Source organism: Empidonax traillii, unplaced genomic scaffold, assembly GCF_003031625.1.
Source record: "Empidonax traillii isolate 1590-97213 ecotype Southwest subspecies unplaced genomic scaffold, ASM303162v1 scaffold165:size1224784, whole genome shotgun sequence".
In the NCBI taxonomy this organism is placed as follows: domain Eukaryota; kingdom Metazoa; phylum Chordata; class Aves; order Passeriformes; family Tyrannidae; genus Empidonax; species Empidonax traillii.
In genome coordinates, this window is record NW_020955358.1 from 709,433 (window position 1) to 729,827 (window position 20,395).

Consider the following 20,395-nt stretch of genomic DNA (forward strand, 5'->3'; position numbering starts at 1 on the left):
GATTTAAGATGTTTTCCCCATTTCTTACCCAAACATCTCAACCTAATAGAGAAGAAAGTGGAAATTAAAAAGGAGAAAGAAAAAAAAAAAAAAGGCCTTTAGGTGTAGTATCTTCTATCAAAAAACACTGCATAAAAAATTTTAGAATAGTGTTTAGAATGCTATTATTTCTGACTGTTATGTAGGTCCTTGAGATGCTTTTTCAACCCTTTGAAGTGCACTGTGCAACTAATAACCATTTCATATGAGGTTACTTTATTCTAAAATACATATAACTGAGCAAGTATAATATACATACACAGCAGCACATATTTCTTTTGGGTCTTAACGTTGTGCTAACTATTCTGTAATGACTACAGATGGATGCTGCACTCATTTCCCAAGCTTTTTCTCTAGAGGCCTGAGTTTCTTCTATATTTATAAGAGCAAGTCCATATTTGCATTCACATTTCCAGTCTTATAACTTCTGATTTTGGTTTACAAATCCACAATTTTGATGTCTTCTATTTTCAACATTATCATCTCTCCATCTTAGAGATGCTCACAAGATGTGCACTAACACCTTAGCCTCCAGGGAAATTCTCTTACTGTTACACCTATGTATTAGATATAATAAATTCTGATTCTTAGAAGAGTAAAATATTTTTACTTTCCTGATAATTAACATTTCATTGAAAGAATAATTATTTTCCACATCTTCAACAGTTCTGCTGAACTAGTTAAGAACCTAATAGTGCTGAAGAAACTCTATGGCATAGGCACTTTCAGTAACCACTGCTTCTTCAGACAGAAAGATGTAATTTTTACAACATTACGGGACACCGAAACACTTACAGAGTTCATTCAGACCTGACCATTAAAAAGATAGTGCACTGCATCAGGGTTTAAGTCCTCCCTTAAGGACTCAAGTGAAAGTAGATACTGATATCCCTTGATTGCCCTAAGTGATCATTTTCTATCACTGCAAAAGCACTCTTCTCCTCTGGCAGATAATGAACTCAGAGGTGACTGGCAGGATGTAAGGAACTGGAGCTTGTTGGGCCTCATCACGACTCAAAACCAAGTTCAGCACTTAAAAAAAAATTCATATTTACAGCCATGTAGGCTATTTAATGACCATTTTCATTAGGCAGACTTTAATCAGTCCCATTTGCACAACAATTTCAGGTTTCTTAGATTACAAATGCATCCAGATGACAAAGCAGCCCAGCCAATAGGACAGCAAACCAGGAAAACAGCAAATTCAGCATGTAGAGCTATGACCTTTCTATTGTACTTTACATTATCCAGAAATTTTCCATTAAAGCTGAGCTCATGTTTAAAGGGAGGAAGTTTGTGTTTGTTTCCTAACAGACTGGCATGTTTGTATGCACAGAATGGGTCAGGACCTCTGCTGACACATTTTGGTATGGTTCAGCCAGCTCCAGTGAAGTTATATGTTTATCCTTCTATACCAGCGTGGTGCAAAAATGCTAAACCAACCTGCTTAAAGGGTTGAAAAGTGAAAATGCATATCTGAAAAAGAGTGTAGAAAATAAACAATACTGGTAGCACCATAATAAGGTGTGATCTTTGATGTTACTTTTATTTTTCACAACCTGCAGAGACACCCCAGTGAGAACACATCCCATTATACTGATTAGATGGTGAGACAAAATGTGGACTAGAAAGACTAGAGATTTTCTCTTTGCTCCATCTGTTGCTTCCTTTCCAATTGCAACAGGAACTCTGCTTCCACTTCTGCTTTTATTCATCAACTGCAGTGCTATATGAGTCTCAGAAGCAAACCAAAGCAAGCCACTGCATTGTATCAATATGTAGCTTTGCTATAAAGATTTTCAGCTACTACGCACTTACATGATGGAATACCTAGGGAAAAATCAAATCCATTTGTTTTCATCCTCTCCACTTTTCTCAGATTTGGTCCTGGGAAAGACATCAGCATCTGAACCTCACATAAATTGCAAACGGAAAATATTTTGACTATTTAACACCTTGTGTGAACTACATGTTCTCAGGGTATATTTAGTTAGTTAACCTGTTATTTCTCTTTTCTAAACATTTGAAGATGCTGTATTAATAAAGGGCCACTGTAAAAAAGAATCTGAGAGAGCAAAGTAAGCAAACAGTACAATTAAATCCTGCATTAATATCTACATTTTATGAAGTATTGGGCAATCATCAGCCAGGATCAAGCCTGGAGGAACTTGCACTGAAAGAAGAAGTGAAATACTGCTTTTTTTCCAATACTGGTATTTCTGTAATGCCTTGAAAAACTCAAAAGCACTGGCTGACATGCAAACACTGCAGACTGGAGGTTTTTTCCATTTCCTTTTCCTATATGCAGTCTCTTTTTCTGGCCACATGCTTTTGGTTCTCACACAGGCATTAAGAACTCATTGGATGTGCTGCCGGAGGGACTACAGCCATGGAAAGCATTTCCTGTGATAGCCCTTGGCATCCTTTAGGATGCTAAAGTACAGCATTTCACTAAGGTGAATAACACATTTCCTAACGAGACTATCTGTAGCATAAGCCCACCCATTTACATTTTTGAGAAAGTTACTGAACAGCTTGTGAGCAGTGGTTTAATTTAATTTAATCAGAGGAGGACTCCTGCTTGAATTTCTAAATTTCGGGTGAAAGAAGTGTAAAAGGGGAGGGAGCTTGAGCTACCCTGCCCTGCTCTCACTGTGGTCACTGCAGAAGGCAGGTGCCAACAGGGGCAGACCCCAGTGGGAGGTCGGATGCTGCCGGCACCGACCCGCTCCATGGATGAAAGGACAGAAGCAAGGCGGGCTGAGCTGGTAGCATGACTCCAGCTCAACGGGAGATTTCAGCAAGCCTCCAAATTCAAGGAAATAAGTCATCTCATCGATGCCCAGACAAGTACTGAACTATTCACATGCTTAAACACCCAGCTGAAGCAATGTCTATCCTTCCTATATGTTAAGGCAGAATCAACTTGGATCTATCTTCAAGGTATCTTTTTTGGCTGGAAAAACACTTGCAATATTTTGTTTGTACAAAACTGGGTTTTTAAAAATACATTTTAAAGTTTGCTAAAGTAATTTAAAACGAAGCATTTGTGCGCACATATAGCTCACCTCTCCAACTCCTTTTGGATTTACCAAGTTTTCCAGGCTTTGGTTTTGCTTCTCATAGAAATTTCAAACTAGATTTATTAATACCTACGAATCATACCTAATCTTTCTCAGTGGTAAGGCCTGCGTTTTACTGTGTGATCCTCCTTTATTTTATTTACTTCTATAATTTGTCCTTCTTCCTAGGTAGCATGGCACCAGTGCTAAGTGAATCCTGGTTCTTGGGAAATCCATAACTCAAAGACTACTTAAAAAACTCAAGGCGATTTTCACAGGAGACCATACAGAAATTAAACAGAAAACCAGATGTTCAAAATACGTTTATCTAATTGCATCTTTCTCTCTCTCTCACACACACATACTCACATATAATTTGTTTTTACTTTCTATCTTCAATGTTTGTACAGGTCAGTTGTGACTTTTCAAACAGCTGCTGTATTTCACTTTTTTGGTGCATTTCAGTGACATATAAAATGAGTTTGTATGTTAAGTTATAAGTATTTATATTCCTAGAGATATTTTCAGATACTCTTAAGCTTGTTTAGGAATGGTGTCCAAGCTTCTTCTTACTTCATTTTTGCTACAACACTCCCTGAACTGGGGCAAACAGAGGACAACCAAAGTGAGGTGTAATCTTTCTGCATTAGCTGAAGCAGGAAACAGGTCTTGAAGGCATACGGCCAAACCCCAGCAGTGTTTTTTCTAGTCTGTTAAGAAAATGTTCTATAAAGCAAAATATTTCCCCAATGCCAGCACACACTGCAAAAGACACTACAGACAAGGTCCAGTTCAAAAGAAAGATGATGCATGTTTTGGTACAGACACTTCTTCTCTTCCTCTTCCTCCTATTTATTTCTTTTTGGAAGGAAGCAACTGAACTGATGAAAAAAAACTGGTCTGTTTAGTAGCTCCATGACAAAGTGAATAGCCTCTAGTAATCAGATAGCAAGGTATATTTCACATTAAAAAGTCCTATAAATAACTGATAACACAAAGGATCATGACACATTTCCTTCCATTAATCTTGTTAAGTGAAATAATTAATTTGGGTCCTCTATTTTCTATCTCTGCAAACAAACTAAAGAACCATACATTTTACCATGGCTGTGCTGGCAGAACGCTGTAAAATCCCCGGTGGAAAACTTAGCACTAAGATCTTTGTGACAATCTACTGGATTTGGATGAGATAATTATTGGGAGAAGTTGTACAAGCTGTGTTTCAAAGTGCAAATAAGAAGACTGCATTGTTTGTTTTCAGACCTTAATAAAACTATAATTACCAGAAGCTGTCAAGAGAAATCATTATTCATGTTGCTCTACGAACCTGACCAGTCAAAGAAAAATCTGAGCTCTGAATTTTGCCAAAATAACAAAAAGGTAGTGAGACTAGAATCCAGTCTCAACATTTTTCCAGAGGAACAAAGGGTCAATATTTGAATTTGCAGATGGCTGGTAATAGCAAAAATTACACTAAACAGATGGAAAAAAAAAAGACAAGTTTTTGACTGGTGTTTCTGTGACCTATATGAGAAATGAGCAGTTGCCAGAAACCATGGAGATTCTGCATATTTCAAGACATAGAATATCCAACATCCAGCTACACTCCAAAGGGTATTTAACAACCCTGCACACCACTGGAAAATCTGTGGTTGTGAGTCACAGCTGCAGAACTTGACCACCCTGGCAAGCAGCAGTAGGACAGGCAAGTTACTCATTTAACTGTGCTGTGCCATGTGTGAGCAAGGAGAGAACACCTCAGGAGAACACAACGTGGTCACTGCCGATTTACCACTAGACCATTATTAATGTGGAGCCAAGCATAAGATGATAGAGACAGTTCTCTCCTTCTCCACTGCCACAGAAACCCACTGCTGCTTCAACAAAATGTTTCTTCTGGCTCCCTTTCACCTCATCCTGGGAATCTACAACGCTGACACAAGCACTGTATACTGTTTACAAGCGCTCTGCTTCCCAAGTGTGCATCACACAATTCCTATCTTTCCATCAGCCAATGCAAGCTGCCCAAGCTCTTCACGTAGATTTTTAGGTGTAACAGGAGCACACTGTTATTGCCATCTCCACTGACACACCTTGCATAAGAAAAGCAAATGGGCAGTGCTTCTCTCCAGCAGCAAATTATGTCAAACATCCCCATCATCCCTAGGAGATCCGGTGGCAGCTTTCCACTTTCAACCAACAGCATCTTCTGGGTGAGGGCATCCCATCCACCACAGAAAGGGTGCACAGATGATACCAACCTCTCCCACTGAATTGCTTAGAGCAGCCAAAATTCCTATTACACACAACAAAGATTCAAACACACATACCTACTGTGTTCACAAAAAGCAGACTGTGTGGATCTAGCCAAGCTGCACTTTGTTTCTCAAGGCAGAAACATCTGTACTCTGATTGTTCTGGAAAGGAAATGCAGAAGACATTATCTCTTATGTGAAAATCTCAAGCAGCCTATGGACATGGAATGGCGCAGTCCTCCCACAGTACTGTGAGCCATGGAAGTAGATATATATGGCAATCTGAAAATTCAGAGATTAATAGAAGGAGTTATCCAACATTATTTCAATTTCTGTCAAAACACTTGGTACGAATGAAAAAGCACAACACAATGCTCCTTCTGACAAATTCAAAAGAGAACAGTGCTAACTGCAATGAAAAATTAACTGATGCTGAAGAGCCACTCAAGGGGCGTGGAAGCTGCTGAAGAACAAAACTACTGTCTTGGAGAATATAACTACTCTTTGCACAGCACTTGGGTCTGCTACGTACGCCTCTGGGAAGCGAGCATGCTCAGCCACTCTCAAGAAGGATACAGCATCCTATGCACTAGGGCCATGAGCAAAGAAAATCCCCTTCTGCTAAAGAGTAAAACATGCATTATACAACTGAATTAGCATAAACTGCCGCCATATCATTTGAAGAACTACTGTTAAGAATTTTCTAACTTTCTGGAAGGCTGTATCAGTCACTGCAATTAAGGTCCACCTGCTGTGAACTGTTCAGGAGGGCAAGGAACATAAGAGAAAAATCCACTAGTATTTTACGAACATTACTACACAAAGCTAGTTCTGGTTTCCTACGAATCAAGCCATGCCACAGAACTTCATGTGGTTTATTGACAGTGTCTCAGGAGCCAACATCATCTGCGTGCTGCACGAAGAAACGCAAATGAACATTACCCAGACAAGTAAAATTCAATTTGAAGAAAACGTTGACAGCACTGAGCACATCAGCTGCAGAGTGTTCCCAGCACCACTGGGAGACATCGAAGACATTGGCATTCTGCAATATAAATGCAATCTGTACAATTCAGTGTATGCCTCTTCTAACCTGAAGAAGGTGTGCAACTATTTAAGACCACACAAATCTGTTTCACTTTTAGTACCACAGAAAACCTGAAAATATGTGTCACTGTATCCAGAAAGGACCCTTGCTACAACAAATACCTAAAATTTCTCCTACAAGAACTGCACCAGATTTCTGATCACTGAAAAATCCTGAGGTTTGCTGATCCATACTCTACCAGTTTGGATTTTCACACTAAACTACAATCTACATGAACCAAAAAGAGTTTTAAACTCCTGTTTGCCTCTGTTAAGACCAGATCTCCATTTTGACCAGTATCTAAAAGTCCTGATGGAGTGAAACAGCATCTCCATCATGCTGAGTTCTGAACTCAATTAAACAATCCAGAGACTCAAACCAGTGCTTCAACATGGTCTCCGTATGCTCTGCTTTCCAATTCATCTACTTGAAAGTTATCCTCTGAATGACAGTAGATAACTAGATTAATATGTCTCAGAAGCCACATTCAAGCAAAACTTTATCCTATGTCCATGGTGCTTTTGCCCATGTCAGACCAAGGAAAATTAACTCTGCTTTATTACTAAATAATCTAGACAACACTGAAGAAAGCGCTCCTTTTGCCTTTACATGTGTGCCCTTCTAAGCCCACAGTCAATGGGGCACAAATAATTGCCACAGCAAATCTTAGTTACAACACAATTTTACTCCAACTTTCAACATGGAAATAGGAAAAGGAACAAAATAATGGGTTAACATTTCTTGTATTTTACTTGGACTTGGTACATTGGACTTCATATTTCTGGGCATGTTATTTGATATCTCTAGGCTTCCCATCCTGTCAGTAAAGTGCATATAACTTCTACCTATGGATTAAGGAACTATAAAATGCTTAGGGAACAGAGGTGTTGCTGGTAAAACAGACAGAAAATGCTAAAGCTAATTTTGATTAATTTGATTTGGTTCTCGAGAGAGTATATCATTACACAAATCCAAAATAACTCTATTAGCACCACAAAATCATGCCAAAGAAACTCTTTTAACTAAGTAAGAGATCAATGATTCTTTATTTCCAGGTAATACCAACAACACATACTGTGCTTTAAGCCTGACCTTCTTCAAAAAATCTTTTGGAAAACCACTGACAAAACACAAAAATTCACAGGGAGAGCACAGCTGGAAAACAGTATCCTGAGGTGATCAGCTAAGTCTCATGTCCCAGAGAACTACACAGTTCATTCTCCACAAAACCCTCATTATTCAACATACAAAAAGCAAAGAGGCTATTTTTTCTTGTGCTTGAAGGACAGCTTTTTACATAAACAAACTGCATAAAGGCATGGGAAGTACTGCTGTTATCAGTTAAATCTGTGAAATTCCCTAAGCTGAGAAGTTCTTGCTTAGCATAAATGTAAGAGAATTTCAATTCACTCACTTCAGATGTAATTCATGAAGCATTTTTAATTCCAGTTGGCAAAATCAAACCATTTTTTAAGAACACCATGAGCGTGTTTGTGTAATCTAGTGACTTACCTAATTTTCTACCAATGTTTTTTAATAACATATATTTTAATATACCCTTGTATTTTAAAACCATTCTCAATGTGTTCATATAGAATGTCTGGATGCAACTGAGGTATGGAACTGAAAGGAACTGAAGAGGTCTGTTAGCAACACAACTGCTAACACAGCAAACAAAACCCCAGCACCTTCTTTAATAATGGGGAGGATTGACTAAATAACTCAAAAATCGGTATTTTTATCAAAGAAAATTGGGCTGTTTTTTTTTCAAGAAAACATCCCATTCAACTGTTCTCTTCTCATACTATCCATGCATTTAGGGAAATCTGACCCCTGGCTCTGTGTTGTGTTTCCCAATACCTTTTAAGCACAAACCCCTGAGTTTACTTTCAAATATCCATAAGATTACTGTGTGGTATTTCAAGCCTCGGTGTCAGTCTTCTCCCCCCCCCCCACCCCCAAACCCTCTGCAATAAAGACAGATTCCTATAGGAGGGGCCTACACAGTTGTAATTTATAAATAATTATGAACTGTAATTAAAGCTTCACAGCCACAAACGGAAACACTGCAATCTCATATTAGAAGAAAATAACGATATTTGCAGATGAACAATCATTATCTTCCTCGTTCAGCCAGAGTTGCAGCTTTGTATTTCCCAGCTGTTAACCTATCATCAGTCTTACCATAAAAACAAAGACTACTTTTTGCCTTTTTTCCTTTTAAAACAAGTGAAAAATATAATGACAGTCTGACTTTGTCCCTTTGATAATTAAGCTTCCAATATCATGGAACGTTCTCTAACAGGAGCATCTGCTTGCTGCATTGCAGCCCTACAGCTAAGAAAGCGTTGGACTTATTAATAAAATAGAATAAAAAACCAAACATCTGGGTGTGAAAGATTCACGGAAAGGGAGAAATTCTTTTCCTTTGAAAATATTCCAGAGACAGCAAAGCTCATCCAAATAAAATGTAGTTTTTCTGTTGAGGAAGCAGCTGGAACCAATGATGCTGATGATTCTTACTGCACTATATCCTGCTGCAAGACACAAACCTATTTACAGGAAACAGAGGGGAAAGCAGGAAAATCCCACCTGTAATAATCTACCACATAGTTAAAAGCTTCTGATAGTGCAACCCATTCCCATGCCCAAGGAACAGGCAGATGGGTGTACATAAGTTCTTTCTGCTAACAGCACTGGCAGAAAAGGGCTTCATATCAACACTTCAAATACTGAAAAGAGAAAACAGGACAAAAATAAAACAAGAAACACTAAGATCCCAGAAGAGTTAAATAGCTAGAATTTTGGATCAACAATTTGAGCATCTTATATAACACAGTTCATCATATGGTACCCAATCACTCATGCATCAAGAGCAGAAACTGGGTTAACTACAAAATTTCTCAGAAACAAATTGAAACCTTGATTTTAAAACACTTCTAAATGTGCCAAATACTTCAGTACACTGTTCAAAGTTAATTACCATCAAACTAAATATCTATGCTTCACGTTCTTTTTAAATGTAAAATCCGCAGGGCCATATTCTGATCCTGCAAATGGCACTGTCTTTCCGTAAGGCTATGCAGTATTTCCTCACACCCCTGACCTAAGGGAACACGAAGGTGCCAGAAAACCTTTCTGAAGGAGGATGGTCATCCCAGAACCCACAGGCAAATTGGAATCTTCCACTTGGCAATGACATGCAGACTTGACTGCACCATCCCACCTCCGGCTCAAAGGGATATATATACCTCATCCCCCAGGTACCACTGCCTGCCCTCCTATCTTCTGGGACAGCAGACAAACATCAGGGGCTACTGTCACTGAGGGAACAACCCCAGAGGAACTGACCAGGTCTGTCTGTCCATGCCAAATGGAAGAATTTTTTTTCAGAGTCCCATTTTATGGAAGGAAGAAATTGCTATCCAGTACATGCCCAAGTTAGCAAGACTAATCCTGATTGAATTAAGACATTTTTCTGACTCTTTCTACCTCTTTTAGCTTAACACTTGTTGTCTTGGGTTTGTTGGTGCTCTGTGGTTTTAAATAACATGCAAGAAAAAACAACCAAAATGATGCAAAAAATCTGTTCCTCAGCAAGATGACAGAACTAAAACCAAACCTACCAACCCTGGCATGTTAATTCAGTACCCATTACAGATTTGTAATGTGCCATTTTCCATCACCTGTATCTTTACGATTTTAAAAGTCAAAGGTTTTGTTCCTGTTACATCATGTTATACATCAAAATACCTTTTTCAGTCTATTGAGACTTCATGCCATGATGAAGCTATAAATTTATTTTAGAGTTAAAAAAAGGCTCTGGGCTTTTTTATTAAAATCATACAGAACTCACAGGAAAAAAAAAATTATCAAATATGCATTTGCAGAGAGAACTACATGGATTTTTAACAAATAACCAAACCAAATTTACACTGTGGCCAGAAGCAAACATGCTTGTTCAGAGGGGGATTTTTTAGTAACACTATCACTTCAGGAAACTATTAAAATAACATAAAAGCAGCACTGGCAAAAACTGAATGCAGTTCAACTGCAGTTTTCAACTAAATGCCTTTTTTGCACACATATGCTTTGCCTTCCATATTCGGCCGCCAAACTGCACTTATAACAAATCTGAACTGACAATGCCAAATATTAACTGAAACACACGAGAGAAGTTGGGCAAAGCAAGAGCATTTTATAGGGAAGTTCATAGAGCTCACAGCTGGGATAAACCTCCACCCCTACAAGTGAGAAAGGGATCTAGTTTCCTGATTTTATTTTAATCCTTCCTTCAAAAACCAGACAAAGCTGCTAAATTAAAAAAGCGAATAACACTGCAAATATTTTTCTCATCTAAAAAATCTTTCTGTTCAAAGCCCGTGAACAGTCTGCCAAGTGGTGATTTCAGGAAAAAAAAATTTATATATTTTCACTCTCTTAATGAATGAATACACATTCTTTGTCCCACTTCAGAGGAGCTTTCTTGCAGTCTCTTTATATGTCAGCAACACGCAACAACCCCTCATCCCTGCAAGAGCTATGCACAGTGTTGCTGAAAATTGTCTGTGTATTGGTGTACACAGTTGTGTGTAAATGTCTCTGTGAAAAGCACTGGGCTCAAACCATGCCTGCAATAAATGCTCTTTCAGACCACTTCATGGCATCAATGCAGACATTTTTCAGCCTAAAGAGAAAACTAATTTACACTGAAAGAAAAAATAACCTCATGACAATACAATGCAGTCCTCGCCAAGTGCTTTTGCTGAGATCAGTGAACAGCATAGAGGGAAAGGAGACCTACAGAAATATCAGGAAATAAACACACAGCATTGAAATTAACATCTGTTAGCAATACCTCAAATCTAACTTTTAAAATTCAGACTTCTCTGTTATTCCAGGTAGCTGGATGAAAAATTCCCTACTTCCCTGGTCTACCTGCTCTGTAGGAAAGCATGCACATGGAAGTTAAGGCTGGGTGGCTGGGGGGATGACAGCACAAGGTGGCCATCAGCCACAGCACTGTCAAAAAACATTTGCTTATACTTGGGTTTGGGAAGGTAAAAAGATCAACTGAAATGGAGGAGGGTCACTGTTTCTATTTCCAGCTGATTCTTGGCTCCTTGGATGAGCTCATCAATAAAACATCACTGCTTGTAACAGTCATGTGGTCTACTACATTAAAATTACGGATGTCACTAAAAAGTCATGGCCCTCAACTATTTTCCAAATGTACTATGTAAACAAATGTATTTATTTCTGCAACTAGCTGAATCACAGCAGCAGTAAACTTTTAGTTCTGTTTTCCTACTGCAGTTTTTAACTTCAAAACTTACTTACAATCTATAAAGTACACTATAACATAGCCGCAAAAAAAGCAAACCTATATAATAACAGTGAAACTGTCAAATGTAACTGCTGCACCTATTCCCCTTAGGAATGCTGCAGATGTTGGGCAAATGCCCTCTGCTCACATCATTAAAACAAACAAAGCCATTGCCACGAAATCACTCACTGTGCTGAAACTTTATAAGCTCTTCTATTATCTTTTATAGCTTAATTTGAGCACTGAGAATATCTAGAGTGCTTTGCAGCACATCAATAAGAGACAATTTGCTTTATAAAGTTTATCATTATTACTGTACTGCCTGCATCAGCTCATTGCAGTCGAGTTTGAGGGGTTTATTTTTAAAAATTTTCATTAGATCAAGGTTTGACTTTTTCAGTGAATGATAAAGGTGGTGGCAGATCTTGAGGTCTCTTTCACAGGACTGCTGCTATTTTCCATAGTGCTTTAAGAGACCATTGCTAATAAAACTGCTGAAACTTCTCTGAAGTCATGAAGCATCATTGGCTTAACTGTGCCACTATTTCCCTCACTAAAAACAGGGGTCCCTGACGTCTGAAGAGTGCTACTAGAAATTAAGAAAACAATACTGGAAGTAGCGGCTGGCAAACAAGGGAGCTTTCCAACTTTTAACCAAACTCCAGTTTCATACAGTACTCTGGCTACTTTATAGATTACATCAATCTTTATCCCATAACTAGAGCTGAACCTGATTTGGATTCAGCCATTTGAGGGTTTGAAGACAGACATGGAAGAATGCACACAGGCAGCAGAGTCCAGACTGAGACCAGCAGCTTTCATCATCACCATAACAATCCCTTAGGGCACAATCCCATTGCTCCTCTGTAACAAAATCTCGGTGTTAGTGCTGTAACAGTATAAACGTCCATAACTGGGATGGGTTGTTTTAGCCCCTGAGGCACTACCTTCCCTGGAGTCAACTTCCATCTCAAGTTTCCTGAGGCTGATGGAGCTGCCTGTACTAGTAAGCCCCTCCTGGTCCCCAGTGCCCAGGTGGGAAACACAGGTGAGAGCCAGTCCCTCACCCACCTCCACCCACTCCCACCAGGATACCCCATGGGGGTATCATCAGCAGGGACTCGATGTATCTGGAGCCCAGCCCAAAGATGTCCACCTAGATGTGGAGCACAACCTGCAGCACAGCACAAGGCACCTTGTCAAACCCTCAGATGACAATTACAGCATTTCAGAAGCAACACTGAAACGCTTTTTTTTTGCCTGCATTTTCCCAGTGTATGATGCTGAGCATTGCTGGTGTGTTTATGTAGGATGCCCAACTTTCGATCTGGGCCTAAGTTTGTAAATAAACTATTTCAAGTGAATCAAGAACACAAAGTGTTTTTGAAATCATACTGATAGGCAACACTCTTCAGTGTTTTTTTTCTTAATATATATTAATTGCACTGCATCCCAACACATTACCCATGCTGGGTTTCTCCCAGAAGGGGTACAAGAAAGGACTGGAAGCACATGCAGGTTGGCTGGACCATCAAAGGTAAATAAGTTGTTTTGTTTTGCATTTTTTTTCTTAAACAGTGAAAAGAATTACTTAAACTTCCATTTATTCACAGAACTTCTTTAACAGAATTTATTTACTCATTTAGTTCTAAAACTCAACTCCCTAAGCAAATAAATGATTGCTTAAGTATGTGGAATTAATATTCTCCACTTAGTTGCCAGAATATTAACTCATTTTTAGGAGTAGAAAGCCCTATAAAGTATAGCCATAAAATCTCAAATAATTTTAGAGATAGGTAAATGCAAAGAAGTTTTTCCTCTATTTCTACCCAGATCCTTGTATACGCAAGAGAATGCAGTCAATTCATTAAAACTAATTAGGAAATCGCTCTTTAGGGTTGTTAAAATGGGACTAAAAATAATACACACACATTCACGAAGTAAAAAAAGCTGAAAAGGTGGCTAAAAAGGCAACACTGTGCATAGCTCATAGAGTCTGATAAGGCTTATGAAATTTATACATTGGCTCTGATACCTTTGAACAGTGGAGTCACAACATTATCTTGCTGACAAAAGCCTGATGAAACATTTCTTATTCTGATCAAATTCTTGAAGGCACAGTACAGAGAACATTATAAGATTTTCAAATCAAGTTCCTAAAAATGATCATGTTGTCCCCAGTCTGTTTGGGAATATGCACTAAGCTAATCAAGCTGACAGGTGTTGCAGCAGAATTCAAGACAACCCAAGTCCTGCTGTTTCTGGAGTTCAGCAATCCAGAAGCTCAGACCTCTTCATATTGATTTTGTCTTCCCAGTACTGCCCAGTACAGCATTTATTTTAAAGAATTTATGCTTTTCTTACAGTCCAGGATAAAAATGCCTTCAGAAATGAAATATGCATGTCTGATACTGCCTTTCCTCCTTGTCCTCGGCACACAGCCTCAGTCTTGGTTAACAATTCTGTTCAGACTCTGCTCTGATAGGAGAACCATGTACCCCTCAGGGGCTTTTAACAGAGTTATTTATTGCATCAGTTAGACGTGGGCACGCTTAGGTGAGACAAGGAACACGTCAACAGTATTTATTGGCAGCACTGGAAAGTTAGGAAGGAAAAAAAAAATTTCTGCAAAATTTCTAAACAAGTGAGGACCATAATCTTCTCAAGAAAAGTTTGCCAGAGTACTTCCTTTTCACAAATGAAAAATATGCCTTGTATTAATCCCATTATTGTAAACTCTGGAGCCATTTTGACTAAAATAAAACACACCGGAATGTAGGCAACCAGCATGGAGAACTTCAGCCCAAAAGTTAAAGACATGTGAAGTGATATGCAGCTGAAAACAGTCATACAATAGCAAATATTTAATAAAAAGCAGTAGTTGGATTACACACAGTTGTTTTAGTTTATGCATGTGTATAGTTCACAAACATTCCCTTCTCACTTTTGGAAGCCTGTAGATTAGCAAAGCTTCCATGGAAAACTTCTACAAGAAACATTTCCCCTAATAGCTAAAACTTTCATAAATATTACAGAAAAATGAATGCCAAGAATATGAGTGTAAAGCCTTAGACAGTAAACTAGGTAGTTACGAAGACATTATTCTTATAGGAACACACACAACCCATCCAAACACAGAGAGAGAGCCCATGAGCTGTTTACAATTAAATCTGATGCATTTCCTTGTACATGTAAAATATGTATGTGGAAGATTTGAAACCTCTGAGTTTAAAAGCCTGTTCCTGTCTAGTTGGGACATTCAAGAAGATCTTAAAACCTCAGAGGAGGAGGCTTCCCCGGAGATGTTCCCCAGAAGAAATAACATACAAGCAACAACACTAACGTATTGTAACACTAATGTAGTCTATTACAAGACTATGCAAAAGAATTTTAAGAACTAATTTAATGTGGCAAGAGTGTAGTTCTTTACTCTCAATGGATGAGGATGTAAAACAATCTCAAGAGTATCCTCAGAGCACTCTCAGTAGCCATTACCAAGACCACTGTGGTTATCAACCACCTTGCAGACACTGCATCTTCCACTCTCACAGTACAGGAGTAGGAAACAACGTATGCTCCACAGCTCCTGCCTGCTTTTAGGGTGAAGGCAGACATAGATGTTGTCAAGATTCTGTGGTGTCGGCATGACAACAAAATTACTGCAGAGTCCACTAACCAAAGACAACAAATTTCAGAATTTCAACACGTGAATTTATTCTAGTCAGGAAAGTGGGAGAAACGGGATCCTCCACAGCTTGTCAAACGAAAGGGCAAATACTTTTCTGTCTTCTCATGAGGTTAGTCATAAGAGAGTCTGCTATGGTAGGCAGAGCTTCACCCAAGGAACAGGTACGCCTGCCTTACCAACCAAAGCCAGTCACCCACAGTGACTCTCTGCCTTGTACTGCACTGCCCAATACAGTCAGACCAGTAAAAGGGAGTGTGACTAGGATATGGGTCAGAACAAAAGCATTTCTTAAACCTCTTATGATCTGCCAAAAATAGCAGATAGCAGGATGCTGAAATGCAAAAAAATCCTTCTTTGGCCCTAACACAAGGCCAAAAATAAATTGTAGCACACAGGAAAAAAAAGATCACTACCTTATTAGTCAAATTTTTAACGAACTGATTGATCAGGCTTTTAGAGTTCATATCTAAGCAATTCTTAGCAAATGTGATGAATAAAGAGCAAAGAATCTCAAACGAATCATTTTATCGACCAGGAAAGTCACAATCAAACATTCAAGAGCAGAGTCTATTAAACCCAGTTCCTAACTACCTAATACTACCACCTAAACTTGACTTGTGAATTATGCCCTTGCTGTTTTAAACCAGAGGTCTGATTAACAGATTTCAGATTAGTGTTTAAACTCATGACATTAAGTCAAATGCAGTTAGCAGAGCAAGTTCCTTCACGTTAAGGAAGATGAAAATATTTTTCTTACAGAAGGTACAGCCTCTGGCTATTTCCAAATTATAGCAAAACTACAAATAACAACTTAAAATAAAACATACTAGTGAGTATGTTACTAAAGATCCAGTAGAGACCATCTGAAATCGCCTAGAGGAAAAATGCTTAACTAAAAATACTTGCTGAGGTGAAACACGCCATCTTTGCTCCAAATGTAAAACCACCTCCTGACAGCTCTCCAGGAGGAGTACGAGAGTTAAGAAATACAATTCAGCTTTGAAGGGTATGATCTCTCAGGGTTTGTGGAAAGTCTGTTTTAGATAAATTATGAAAGAAATGAGTAGCAGAGATGAAGGTAAGGCAAGAACGGAGAGAAAGAACCAAACCAAAAAGGTTTGTAACAGAAAACTGCTAAAACACTACCAAGGAAAATGCCTTTTATCAAAAACTACAGGACAATCCCCAGTTAAAGCTATTTCCCCAAGCAGCGATGAACAGCAGAAATTATTGTAATGAGCGTTGCTTTCTAACCTTGTTAGCTGATCAGCTGCTGCATTTTCCTCTCTGCTGAGACAGTCTGCTCTCTCCACATAGTAGGGAGAAGTGAAGTTTGGCTATTCATAAACAACCAAAAAAACCCTCTTATTAAAATATAGAACAACCAAAACAGAAAGCTTCAGCCTCTCTTGTTTCTCTTTATGGGCTGAGAAATGGTTTTTAGCCTTTCACTGAGAAAACAGAGGGAAAATACATGATGACTTTCTCCCCCTGCCCTCACAGCAGCTGTACAGCAAAGGTGAAAGAGAGTGAGGGCCTCCTCCCACCTCCAGGTTCCAGCACCCACAGAGCGCAAAATAGTCTGCGCCCTTCAAGCCTCTTCATGGGCTCACAGAGGTCTCTCTGCAGATTTGGTCCAGATGCCAGTGGGGCCACTTTCGGGACAGCAGCTCCTTTCTCCTTTCCCAAGCATGAGTTACAACTATACTAATACTTCAGTTCCAGCTGGACACAGCGCTGCCTACTGCCCTGTCCTCCTCAAGAGTGAGAAGGATTAATGATTTTCATGCTCAAAGCACATCTCTCTCAGGTAGCAATGACTATGAAAAGTTAAAGGTCTGACAGGAGGCTACTCCTCCCTGCCTCTCCAGGGCAAACTGCCAGCAGGGCTTGTGGTTTGTCCCAGGGAGTGTTTAAGTCCAGAGCTTAGGATCAAACTGTAAGGGATTTCTTTCTGTACTGCAGTCTTAGTGACAGGTTGGGTTACACTTCTCGATAACCCCTTTATACACAGTATGAGAGCTGACAGCTCTGCCTTCATCGGAACAAGAGAACAACAGAGGCAGCACCTCCACCTTGGTTTTAAAAGTCGTTTTATGAGTCACCATATAGCACAAATTAAAACCAAAAATCTATGTTGCCAAGTCACTTTAAAACTAAACCCAAGAAAGGCTTCTGTTTTACAAAAATATGGTTACTTGAATGGGGATAATATTTAGGATTAACACTTTTAATACTTTGTGCCAAAAGAATGATTATATCCTGTCAGAGGAAACATAAATGGACACAGAAAGGTTGTCAAATCGGAGGGGTGTTTATTAGTGCATTATCAACTGTTTTTCTGAACACAGTGAGCCTTAATTTCTAGAAACAAACTGACTCTGATTTAACATAGTAATATTGTCTGAAGAGAGATGTGATAGTTTAAAGAAGAGTAAATACATTTTATTTTGATAAGAATATGAAGTTTAAGAGATAGACACATATAATTCAAATATGAATTAGGGAGTTGGTTTAATTTTTAACCTTGCACTGGATTTTAAGTGTCCCGTGTGTCAGTGGAATTCTGACCCCATCTCATTCAATTGGAATTTTACTAATAACTTCACTCTGGCCAGAATTTTACCTAAGGGAACCACAATCATTTCATAATTCTGTAGGTAAACTCAAGAGCATGCCTTATACAATGAGGACAGAGTTTGAAGAAATCAGTGTATCTTCAGTCTCATACATTTTCCAAGCATGTACACTTAAATACAGCAATACTTAGGGTAGCCACTGTGTATATTTACTTCCATTTTTAGGCAAGGGTCAGAACAAACTCCAAACCTCTATCCTCTCATAAGCAAAAACTTTTCTAAAATGGTTGGTATGTTTCATCTGAGCATAAAAAGGTTTGCACAACTACATTACTTCAAACTCCTATCACAAATTACTACTTCACATTCACTATGGAAACAGACTTTCAGTTCACTTGAGAAATAACCAAGTCATAAGGATTTAACTCCCCGTGCTATTCATTAAAAATAATTATTCAATGCATAAAGGTTTGGTGCTGAGTGAGTGAATGGTCAGACTGGAGTATTCCCTTTAGCTGGGGAACAGACATCTCAGATGCACCAAAGATGCGTTTCCTCACAGAGCCCCCTTTATTGCTCACTTGGAAAGACTATTCCTAGAATAAAATGAGACTTCAGACACCCATTTAGTTCCCCACTCCTATATTGGTTTTTCCGATAGGAGCACTGATTACTGGTAGACAATAAAGATTTTTGTAATGTGAACATCTGTGCAGTAGAAAACAGACTGAGATCAAATTAATGGCATGTTATCTCACTATTAAGCAGGTACCAAATAGTAAAGATTTTTTTAACTGCCAATAAACCTGACTAAATTCTTACCAAAGATTTAGCCAACAGAAACACCAAAAGCTTTAAAAAAATCCACAAGTGATATGCTTTTCAATACCCTTTTGAAATAAAAGAAAAGCATTTTTTTTAAATTAAATAATCAAACTTCTCTTAGGCAAAGCTCTAACTGAGGTCTGAACATACAGAACTCCAAATTATGTTAGTTATTGGTCTCACTGCAACAATAAGTCAGCCATATTGCCCACAAGTAGCAATTAATTAAATTTAATAAGGAATGCTACGAGTTGTTCCTGTTTTTAAAATCCCAGCCAGGACCCTAAACAATACTGTCTTTCTTATTCCAATTTTCAAATGTTTAAAAATCCAATTGAACGAAATCATCTTCAATGTTGGAAAAAATCCCAATGCATAAAAAATCACTTAAATGCTCTATTAAACAAACCAACCAAATCTATGTGGCAGAGGAAATGTCAGTTTTTAACAGGCTACTGAATACCTCCTTCCCAGGAACAGAAATATAATTTATCTTTAATAACACACATAGAAGTTTTTCTCCATCAATAAATTCTAAATCAGTAATGCACGGAGGATTAAAAAGCAAACATTAGAAAATATGAACTTGATGTGCAGAAAATTCTCTATTCACTTCTACGCATTCTAAGATTTTTCCCTTTCTCCTTTCAGTAAGTAGGAGGGTGATCTTAAAAAGCCTGGAATTATTTTCCTCTCTTCAGAATCTGAATATGAACTACATCATACAACAGAAAGCCAAGGAAAAGGATCAAGTACTGCACAAACCCAGAGTACCCATCTAATTTCCTGGAAACTACAGCACAAGTGATAAATGGGAAACCAGCAAAAATTTTCCAACTGTCTTTTACAAAAGCATATTACCTAAAAAGACAGTACAAAAAGTAGTGCCAAATTCTCTTGGAAAAAAGAGATCACAGACAGCCTTTAAAGGAGTAACATTACAAATTATTGGCTTCTGAGTAAGAAAGTTAACAAGTAACTCATCATGTAAACCCATAAAAGACTACTACCAAGACAAGGTCCAGGCTCTCTCACCTACAGTTGGAAGAAAGGTTAATGCAATCAGCACAAAAAATCCATCAGACTGGAAAACCATTTGATTATTCCAGTGCACTACACGTTTACACTGTGATTACTCTAACCTGATGTTTTAAAAACTCTCATCTGCTTACTCATTTGTACTTATTATGAATGTCATCAACACTATGCTAAGACAAAAATGTCTAACCAGTTTTCAGAATTAGTACAGAAAGCATATACCTGCACAAATTACACTGGTCTGCTCCAGACTGGGAAAAAGTGCAAAACAAATAGGAAAAAATGGCAAATCATAACCATCTGAAGAGCGGGATTGGTAAGTACCAACAACTATCTTTCCCAAGCAATTTTTGGGTTTGCTGTAAATTAGATCCAAATTCTAAGATTTTTCAAGCCATATTCCTCCAGGAAATTCTACATCAGATTCAAAATTCTCTTTTTCAAATTCCATGTGTAGCCTTAGCACTTTTTACTTGTTCTTTGAAGAAAAAAGTCT

The 20,395-nt window shown here is 38.4% G+C and overlaps 1 protein-coding gene across 2 annotated transcripts in view; it reads right to left on the bottom strand.

Moving 5' to 3' along the window:
* Nucleotides 1-20,395, bottom strand: part of LDLRAD4 (low density lipoprotein receptor class A domain containing 4) — a 276,972-nt gene that overhangs the window by 174,972 nt on the left and 81,605 nt on the right. The gene's annotated exons all lie outside the window — the stretch shown is intronic.